Raw genomic sequence first — 10,717 nt, forward strand, 5'->3', positions numbered from 1 at the left:
CAGAAGGAGGACGCAGCCACAAATGTAATTTGGTACATTAGCATGATAAAGATGATGACGGACTTATCTTATCCGACGGAGGCTCCTTTTGGGCATGGCCGCCGCTACATTATAGGCTGCAGTTGCCTGGTAGCGCTTCATTTCTCGTTTAAACCTGCTGGACTCCAGAGAGGCTCACTAATGTAACATATTAGAGCCGCCATGTCTGGTGGGTGTGACACGCTTTTATTGTCTTAATAACACGCGCCCGCCTCTACATCATCAAGGACTAAACAAATGATCCTGGTGGAATATACCATACCTGCAGACACACCCGACACATTTCAGGACCAAACATCGCTTGTAAAACATTAAATAACTAGAATGTGCGATGCCGGTAGGGATTCTGGTGTAAATACCATATGTGCGCCAGCTGCCAAACCGCCAAGATACGTGAACGGAACTGAAATGCTTGAATGTCCAGGGTGAGTGGAGTGTGTGGATGTTGGAACGGTTCGAATCGGTTGAGAAATGTGGGATATGGAGAGGTTTGTATATTGCCCGTTCATTTTCAATGGGGGGAAATTCCTGGTAATTTCAGGTAATCAGGAAATGCTCATGACTGGTTTAAATCGGATGAGAAATGTGGGATATGGAGAGGTTTTTGTATTGCCCATTTATTTTCAATTTTCAATTAATTCCGGGTAATCAGGAAATGTTCCCGATTGAGAAACAATCTGGCTTGAATGTCCAGGATGAGTGGAGTGTGTGGATGTTGGAACGGTTCGAATCGGTTGAGAAATGTGGGATATGGAGAGGTTTGTATATTGCCCGTTCATTTTCAATGGGGGGGAAATTCCTGGTAATTCCGGGTAATCGGGAAAATTTTCCAGATTGGTAAACAAACTTGCTTGAATATCCAGGGTGAGTGGAGTGTGTGGATGTTGGAACGGTTCGAATCGGTTGAGAAATGTGGGATATGGAGAGGTTTGTATATTGCCCGTTCATTTTCAATGGGGGGGAATTCATGGTAATTACGGGTAATCGGGCAAAAGTTCCAGATTGGTAAACAAACTTGCTTGAATATCCAGGATGAGTGGAGTGTGTGGATGTTGGAACGGTTCGAATCGGTTGAGAAATGTGGGATATGGAGAGGTTTGTATATTGCCCGTTCATTTTCAATGGGGGGGAAATTCCTGGTAATTCCGGGTAATCGGGCAAATTTTCCAGATTGGTAAACAAACTTGCTTGAATATCCAGGATGAGTGGAGTGTGTGGATGTTGGAACGGTTCGAATCGGTTGAGAAATGTGGGATATGGGGAGGTTTGTATATTGCCCGTTCATTTTCAATGGGGGGGAAATTCCTGGTAATTCCGGGTAATCGGGCAAAAGTTCCAGATTGGTAAACAAACTTGCTTGAATATCCAGGATGAGTGGAGTGTGTGGATGTTGGAACGGTTCGAATCGGTTGAGAAATGTGGGATATGGAGAGGTTTGTATATTGCCCGTTCATTTTCAATGGGGGGGAAATTCCTGGTAATTCCGGGTAATCGGGCAAATTTTCCAGATTGGTAAACAAACTTGCTTGAATATCCAGGATGAGTGGAGTGTGTGGATGTTGGAACGGTTCGAATCGGTTGAGAAATGTGGGATATGGAGAGGTTTGTATATTGCCCGTTCATTTTCAATGGGGGGGGGGGGGGGGGGATTCCTGGTAATTCCAGGTAATCAGGCAAAAATTCCAGATTGGTAAACAAACTTGCTTGAATATCCAGGATGAGTGGACTGTGTGGATGTTGGAACGGTTCGAATCGGTTGAGAAATGTGGGATATGGAGAGGTTTGTATATTGCCCGTTCATTTTCAATGGGGGGGAAATTCCTGGTAATTTCAGGTAATCAGGAAATGCTCATGACTGGTTCAAATCGGATGAGAAATGTAAGATATGGAGAGGTTTTTGTATTGCCCATTTATTTTCAATTGGTAAAAATTCCTGGTAATGCCGGGTAATCAGGAAATTTTCCAGATTGGTAAACAAGCTTGTCCTTGGCCATCACGTGTCAAAGTGTTCCCATCACGTGTCAAAGTGTTCCCATCATGTGTCAAAGTGTTCCCATCACGTGTCAAAGTGTTCCCATCACGTGTCAAAGTGTTCCCATCACGTGTCAAAGTGTTCCCATCGCGTGTCAAAGTGTTCCCATCCTGTGTCAAAGTGTTCCCATCATGTGTCAAAGTGTTCCCATCATGTGTCAAAGTGTTCCCATCATGTGTCAAAGTGTTCCCATCGCGTGTCAAAGTGTTCCCATCGTGTGTCAAAGTGTTCCCATCACTTGTCAAAGTGTTCCCATCGTGTGTCAAAGTGTTCCCATCACGTGTCAAAGTGTTCCCATCACGTGTCAAAGTGTTCCCATCCTGTGTCAAAGTGTTCCCATCATGTGTCAAAGTGTTCCCATCATGTGTCAAAGTGTTCCCATCGCGTGTCAAAGTGTTCCCATCGTGTGTCAAAGTGTTCCCATCACTTGTCAAAGTGTTCCCATCGTGTGTCAAAGTGTTCCCATCACGTGTCAAAGTGTTCCCATCACGTGTCAAAGTGTTCCCATCGCGTGTCAAAGTGTTCCCATCGCGTGTCAAAGTGTTCCCATCGCGTGTGAAAGTGTTCCCATCGCGTGTCAAAGTGTTCCCATCGCGTGTCAAAGTGTTCCCATCACGTGTCAAAGTGTTCCCATCACGTGTCAAAGTGTTCCCATCGTGTGTCAAAGTGTTCCCATCACGTGTCAAAGTGTTCCCATCACGTGTCAAAGTGTTCCCATCGCGTGTCAAAGTGTTCCCATCGCGTGTCAAAGTGTTCCCATCGCGTGTCAAAGTGTTCCCATCACGTGTCAAAGTGTTCCCATCACGTGTCAAAGTGTTCCCATCACGTGTCAAAGTGTTCCCATCATGTGTTAAAGTGTTCCCATCATGTGTCAAAGTGTTCCCATCACGTGTCAAAGTGTTCCCATCACGTGTCAAAGTGTTCCCATCACGTGTCAAAGTGTTCCCATCACGTGTCAAAGTGTTCCCATCACGTGTCAAAGTGTTCCCATCACGTGTCAAAGTGTTCCCATCGCGTGTCAAAGTGTTCCCATCGCGTGTCAAAGTGTTCCCATCACGTGTCAAAGTGTTCCCATCACGTGTCAAAGTGTTCCCATCACGTGTCAAAGTGTTCCCATCATGTGTTAAAGTGTTCCCATCATGTGTCAAAGTGTTCCCATCACGTGTCAAAGTGTTCCCATCACGTGTCAAAGTGTTCCCATCACGTGTCAAAGTGTTCCCATCACGTGTCAAAGTGTTCCCATCACGTGTCAAAGTGTTCCCATCACGTGTCAGAGTGTTCCCATCACGTGTCAAAGTGTTCCCATCACGTGTCAAAGTGTTCCCATCACGTGTGAAAGTGTTCCCATCACGTGTCAAAGTGTTCCCATCGCGTGTCAAAGTGTTCCCATCACGTGTCAAAGTGTTCCCATCACGTGTCAAAGTGTTCCCATCGCGTGTCAAAGTGTTCCCATCACGTGTCAAAGTGTTCCCATCACGTGTCAAAGTGTTCCCATCACGTGTCAAAGTGTTCCCATCACGTGTCAAAGTGTTCCCATCACTCATCCTGCACCAGGACCACACTTACACACTCATCCTTTCGGAGGTCTCAAGAAGGTAACAAATACAACAATGTGTGTGCGTGTGTGTGTGTGTGTGTGTGTGTGTGTGTGTGTGTGTGTGTGTGTGTGTGTGTGTGTGTGTGTGTGTGTGTGTGTGTGTGTGTGTGTGTGTGTGTGTGTGTGTGTGTGTGTGTTCTTGTATTTTCCAGCCTTCTTGAGACATGAAGAAGGAAAAGTATCTTCCATATGAGGAGGTGTGAACAAGTGATGATATAAATCATGGTCCCAATAACATTGCATCTAATAGACAATGTCTCATTTGCACCCCCTGCTGGTGACATCTATCAAAATGAGGGTGGTCCCAAAAAGGAGGGATTTTTTTCAAATTGACTGTCGGTTTTAAAAGTGCTCCCCCTCTGGTCAACATATCTTCATCGTATGGGCAGCTGTTTTCCGGCACCCGGACCTGAGGCCGAGGGTCTATGCCTTTTACCACCCCAGGCCCGGGGGGCCCTCCCGTTCATATGTCAGGACACACAGAAGTGAGCCAGGTCACCGAGCAGTCATCCAGGTCCGCCAGGCCACGCAAACCATTAGGAGCACGATAAATCGGGCAACGCAGGATCACGTGGTCGGCAGTCTGCTCCTCCGCGCCACACTCACACGTCGCGTTAGGTGCTAAGCCCCACTGGAACATGTTTGAGCGAAAGCGACTGACACCAGTTCGGAGGCGGTTAAGCCTCACCCAGGCCACTCGTGGTAGTGAGAGGCCTGGTATTGAGCCGGTGTCAGGTATGAAGTCACGGAGTCTGGAGGAGATGGTATGCTCCAGGTCCGTGCTCCATTTGTGATTCGCCCAGTGAGCCGCCCTGATGTTGTTGTCACTGCATTGCTGCAGGAGCTTCAGGGCGGCTGGTACCAGTGGGTCTCTGGAGGGGAGGCGGGGCGTTGGCTCTGAGGAGAGTGTGAGCCTTTCATGGAGCAGGTGGTTCTCATCCATGTTTGCCCGGCCCGCCAGAGTTGCTACAGCACCTTGGCGACGAAGCTCAGCGGGTTGGATGCCTGCTAAGATGGGCAGTAGCTCCACAGGGGTGGGGCGCAGGCATCCAGTGATAACACGCAAGGCTTCGTTGATCGGGACATCAAGTTGTTTAGAGTGAGCACTGCGCGCCCAGACAGGTGCGCAGTACTCAGCAGTTGAGTAGACCAGGGCAAGTGCTGCTGTTCGCAGAGTTCTTGCCCCGGCACCCCAACCGGACCCGACCAACCGTCTCAGCAGTGAGACGCGGGTGTTGAGTTTCTTGCGTGTTGCCAAGAGGTGTTTACGGAAAGTGAGCGACCTGTCCAGGGTGACCCCAAGGTATTTAGGGTCAGGACGAGGGTCTTCAGGTGTAGGACGAGGCCGGCATAGGGTAAGGGAAGCCCCATCCGGCTTCCGCACCTCGAACCTGATCTCACGATCCGCTTCCCAATTGTATAGGTGGAAAGCTTGTGTCACCGTCTTGGATTCGCTGAGCTTCAATCTCCAGTTATGGAGGTAAGCCACTAAAGTCTCCATGTCCTGGCTTAGAGTTCCCTCCAAGGCCTGCCAGTCCCTGTCGGAGTGCAGCAGCGCGAGATCGTCTGCGTATGCGAACCTCCGTGAGACTGTGGCAGGCAGGTCGTATGTATAGATGTTATACAGGAGGGGAGCCAGGACAGATCCCTGGGGGACGCCATTTTTCAGGCGCCGCAACCTGCTTTTATCTCCGTTACTGGTGGTGAGAGTAAAGCTGCGGTTCCAGACAAGCTCCATGATCATTTTGACCATGTGCCTGTCTGGAAGCAGGCGGAGAAGTTTGCAGGTGAGGCCGCGGTGCCAGACTGTGTCATAGGCAGCAGTCAGGTCTATGAAGACGGCACCGGCCTTCTTTTTCGCCTCAAAGCAGTCCTCGATGTCCTGGGTAAGGAGGGCGACCTGATCCACCGTGGACTTCCCACGTCGAAAACATATGAAATAACAAGTGTGTGAAAGAAATTGGAAGTGCACCCCCCTCTGGTCAACATATGAAATAACAAGTGTGTGTAAGAAATTGTAAGTGCTCCCCCCTCTGGTCAAGATATGAAATAACAAGTGTGTGTAAGAAATTGGAAGTGCTCCCCCCTCTGGTCAACATATGAAATAACAAGTGTGTGTAAGAAATTGGAAGTGCTCCCCCTCTGGTCAACATATAAAATAACAATTGTGTGTAAGAAATTGAAATGCGCCCCCTTTGGCCAAAATTTAAATCTTTTGTTTTAATTTTTTAAATGAACTAAAAGCAGTCTTTTTCTCACAATGTGTCGACTTTTTTCTTACAAAATTGGGAACAATTTCTCATATTCTTTCTGTTTCTGTAATATTGCAATATTGTCTCGTAAAATTATTACTTCTTTATGTCAAATGCTGACTTTTGAATGCAAAATGGTGACAATTGTCGTATAAAATTCAGACTTATCACAATATTGCCAATTTATTTGTTGTTCTTCTAAAATAGTGACATATTTTGAGTAAAATTATCACTTTTGTCATCATTTTTAACATTTTCTTATAAAATTGTGACTTTTGTCGAGTAAAATTACGACTCTTTTCATAAATTTGCCAAAATTTCAAACTTTTCTTGTAAAATTGCGACTGTTATTGAGTAAAATTCTGACTTTTATCATAATATTGCACAAATATTCAGTTTTTATTGTAAAATTTTTACTTGCCTTAAGTAAAATTCTGACTTGTATCACAATATTGCCAATTTTTTTGTTGTTCTTATAAAATACTGACTTTTTTTTAGTATAATTATGACTTTTGTCATAATTTTGCCAAGTAAAATTCAGATTATTATTATATTATTGCCAACATTTTTAAGTTTTCTTATAAAATTGTGACTTTTGTCGAGTAAAATTACAACTATTTTCATAAAATTACAACTATTTTCATAAAATTGCCAAAATGTCAAACTTTTCTTGTAAAATTGCAACTGTTGTTGAGTAAAATTCTGACTTTTATCACAATATTTCCAATTTTTTTGTTCTTGTAAAATAGTGATTTTTTTTTTTAGTAAAATTATGACTTTTGTCATAATTGTGCCAAGTAAAATTCAGATTATTATTATATTATTGCCAACATTTTTAAGTTTTCTTATAAAATTGTGACTTTTGTCGAGTAAAATTACAACTTTTTCATAAAATTACAACTTTTTCATAAAAATACAACTCTTTTCATAAAATTGCCAAAATGTCAAACTTATCTTGTAAAATTGCAACTGTTATTGAGTAAAATTCTGACTTTTATCACAATATTGCCAATTTTTTTGTTGTTCTTGTAAAATAGTGACTTTTTTTTTTAGTAAAATGATGACTTTTGTCATAATTTTGCCAAGTAAAATTCCGATTATTATTATATTGCCAACTTTTTAACATTTTCTTATAAAATTGTGACTTTTGTCGGGTACAATTACTACTCTTTTCATAAAATTGCCAAAATTTCAAACTTTTCTTGTAAAATTGCGACTGTTATGGAGTAAAATTCTGACTTTTATCACAATATTGCCAATTTTTTTGTTGTTCTTATTAAATACTGACTTTTTTTTAGTATAATTATGACTTTTGTCATAATTTTGCCAAGTAAAATTCAGATTATTATTACATTATTGCCAACATTTTTAAGTTTTCTTATAAAATTGTGACTTTTGTCAAGTAAAATTACAACTCTTTTCATAAAATTACAACTCTTTTTATAAAATTGCCAACATTTCAAACTTTTCTTGTAAAATTGCGACTGTTATTGAGTAAAATTCTGACTTTTATCACAATATTGCCCATTTTTTTGTTGTTCTTGTAAAATAGTGACATTGTTTTAGTAAAATTACGACTCTTGTCATCATTTTGCCAAGAAAAATTCAGCTTATTATTATTATCTATTGCCAACATTTAAAAATGTTCTTATAAAATGGTGACTTTTGTGGAGTAAAATTACAACTTTTTCATAAAATTACAACTCTTTTCATAAAATTGCCAAAATGTCAAACTTTTCTTGTAAAATTGCGACTGTTATGGAGTAAAATTCTGACTTTTATCACAATATTGCCAATTTTTTGTTGTTCTTATAAAATACTGACTTTTTTTTAGTATAATTATGACTTTTGTCATAATTTTGCCAAGTAAAATTCAGATTATTATTACATTATTGCCAAAATGTTTAAGTTTTCTTATAAAATTGTGACTTTTGTCGAGTAAAATTACAACTCTTTTCATAAAATTACAACTCTTTTCATAAAATTGCCAAAATGTCAAACTTTTCTTGTAAAATTGCGACTGTTATGGAGTAAAATTCTGACTTTTATCACAATATTGCCAATTTTTTGTTGTTCTTATAAAATACTGACTTTTTTTTAGTATAATTATGACTTTTGTCATAATTTTGCCAAGTAAAATTCAGATTATTATTACATTATTGCCAAAATTTTTAAGTTTTCTTATAAAATTGTGACTTTTGTGGAGTAAAATTACAACTCTTTTCATAAAATTACAACTATTTTCATAAAATTGCCAAAATGTCAAACTTTTCTTGTAAAATTGCGACTGTTATTGAGTAAAATTCTGACTTTTATCACAATATTGCCCATTTTTTTGTTGTTCTTGTAAAATAGTGACATTGTTTTAGTAAAATTATGACTCTTGTCATCATTTTTCCAAGTAAAATTCAGCTTATTATTATCTATTGCCAACATTTAAAAATGTTCTTATAAAATGGTGACTTTTGTGGAGTAAAATTACAACTTTTTCATAAAATTACAACTTTTTTCATAAAATTGCCAAAATGTCAAACTTTTCTTGTAAAATTGCGACTGTTATGGAGTAAAATTCTGACTTTTATCACAATATTGCCAATTTTTTGTTGTTCTTATAAAATACTGACTTTTTTTTAGTATAATTATGACTTTTGTCATAATTTTGCCAAGTAAATTTCAGATTATTATTACATTATTGCCAAAATTTTTAAGTTTTCTTATAAAATTGTGACTTTTGTCGAGTAAAATTACAACTCTTTTCATAAAATTACAACTATTTTCATAAAATTGCCAAAATGTCAAACTTTTCTTGTAAAATTGCAACTGTTGTTGAGTAAAATTCTGACTTTTATCACAATATTTCCAATTTTTTTGTTCTTGTAAAATAGTGATTTTTTTTTTAGTAAAATTATGACTTTTGTCATAATTGTGCCAAGTAAAATTCCGATTATTATTATAATATTGCCAACATTTTAACATTTTCTTATAAAATTGTGACTTTTGTCGAGTAAAATTACAACTCTTCATAAAATTGCCAAAATTTCAAACTTTTCTTGTAAAATTGCGACTGTTATTGAGTAAAATTCTGACTTTTATCACAATATTACCAATTTTTTTGTTGTTCTTGTAAAATAGTGACATTGTTTTAGTAAAATTATGACTCTTGTCATCACTTTTCCAAGTAAAATTCAGCTTATTATTATTATCTATTGCCAACATTTAAAAATGTTCTTATAAAATGGTGACTTTTGTGGAGTAAAATTACAACTTTTTCATAAAATTACAACTCTTTTCATAAAATTGCCAAAATGTCAAACTTTTCCTGTAAAATTGCGACTGTTATGGAGTAAAATTCTGACTTTTATCACAATATTGCCAATTTTTTGTTGTTCTTGTAAAATAGTGACATTTTTTTTGTAAAATTATGACTTTTGTCATAATTTTGCCAAGTAAAATTCTGATTATTATTATATTATTGCCAACATTTTTAAGTTTTCTTATAAAATTGTGACTTTTGTCGAGTAAAATTACAACTTTTTTCATAAATTTACAACTATTTTCATAAAATTGCCAACATTTCAAACTTTTCTTGTACAATTGCGACTGTGATTGAGTAAAATTCCAACTTGTATCATAATATTGCACAAATAATCATTTTTTCTTGTAAAATGTTGACTTGCGTTGAGTAAAATGACGACTTTTATTATAATACTGCCAAAATTCTATGGGTTTTTTTGGTGAAATTGTGACCTTTTTTTTTGTGAAATTCCAACTCAATTTTTACAACAAGCTTTTTTACATTTCCATAGGATGTAAATATAATTATTATTTTTCATTATCATTATATTATTATTAATGTTGTAAATACAAATCTTTATATATCAAGAAAGGCTGGTCCTAAAGAGGTAGGGATTTTTCAGAGGTCTCATGAAGGTAAAAAATACGTGTGTGTGTGTGTGTGTGTGTGTGTGTGTGTGTGTGTGTGTGTGTGTGTGTGTGTGTGTGTGTGTGTGTGTGTGTGTGTGTGTGTGTGTGTGTGTGTGTGTGTGTGTGTGTGTGTGTGTGTGTGTGTGTGTGGGCGCTTCATTTCATGGCCTCTTGAGGTGTGTGTGGACGGAAGGAGGGGCTGACATGACATTTTTACTGATAATGGCGTGCACATCATTATTACACAACTGTCAAAATCACATCTCCCCCGTGTGTGTGTGTGTGTGTGTGTGTGTGTGTGTGTGTGTGTGTGTGTGTGTGTGTGTGTGTGTGTGTGTGTGTGTGTGTGTGTGTACGCTGACCCGGTCACACACTACTAATTAATAGGAATTGCTATTTATTTTGGTCATGTTTTTGAAAAATATACAACATTTTATGGCCTTAAAATGTGTTTGTTGCATACATTCCACTATATATATTTTTTACATTATTCATCATCATCAATATGATCATCAAAATCAATATTATGTTTTTATTTAGCCTTATTTTATTTGTATTGTATTTATTAGCTTTACACTGCATCTTGGGAAACACAATTGTAATAACAAATTTATTTTTTTTAAATAAATAAATGTATATAATTGCTTTATTTGAAGTATTTAGTTTATTTGCGTTTTTTTATATACAATTTGGACTTCAGTTTGTGTAACATCTTTTTACAAATATAGAAGTTTTTTAAAATGCTATTCTTATTATGCTAAATGTATTATTTTTATTGCAGTTTGGGCTACATCATATTGAGTGATTTTTAGTATTACATTTTAACGTTTTAAAAATGTATCTAATTAAAATTTAAAGTAAATAAATTAAATA

Source organism: Entelurus aequoreus, linkage group LG09, assembly GCF_033978785.1.
Source record: "Entelurus aequoreus isolate RoL-2023_Sb linkage group LG09, RoL_Eaeq_v1.1, whole genome shotgun sequence".
NCBI lineage: Eukaryota > Metazoa > Chordata > Actinopteri > Syngnathiformes > Syngnathidae > Entelurus > Entelurus aequoreus.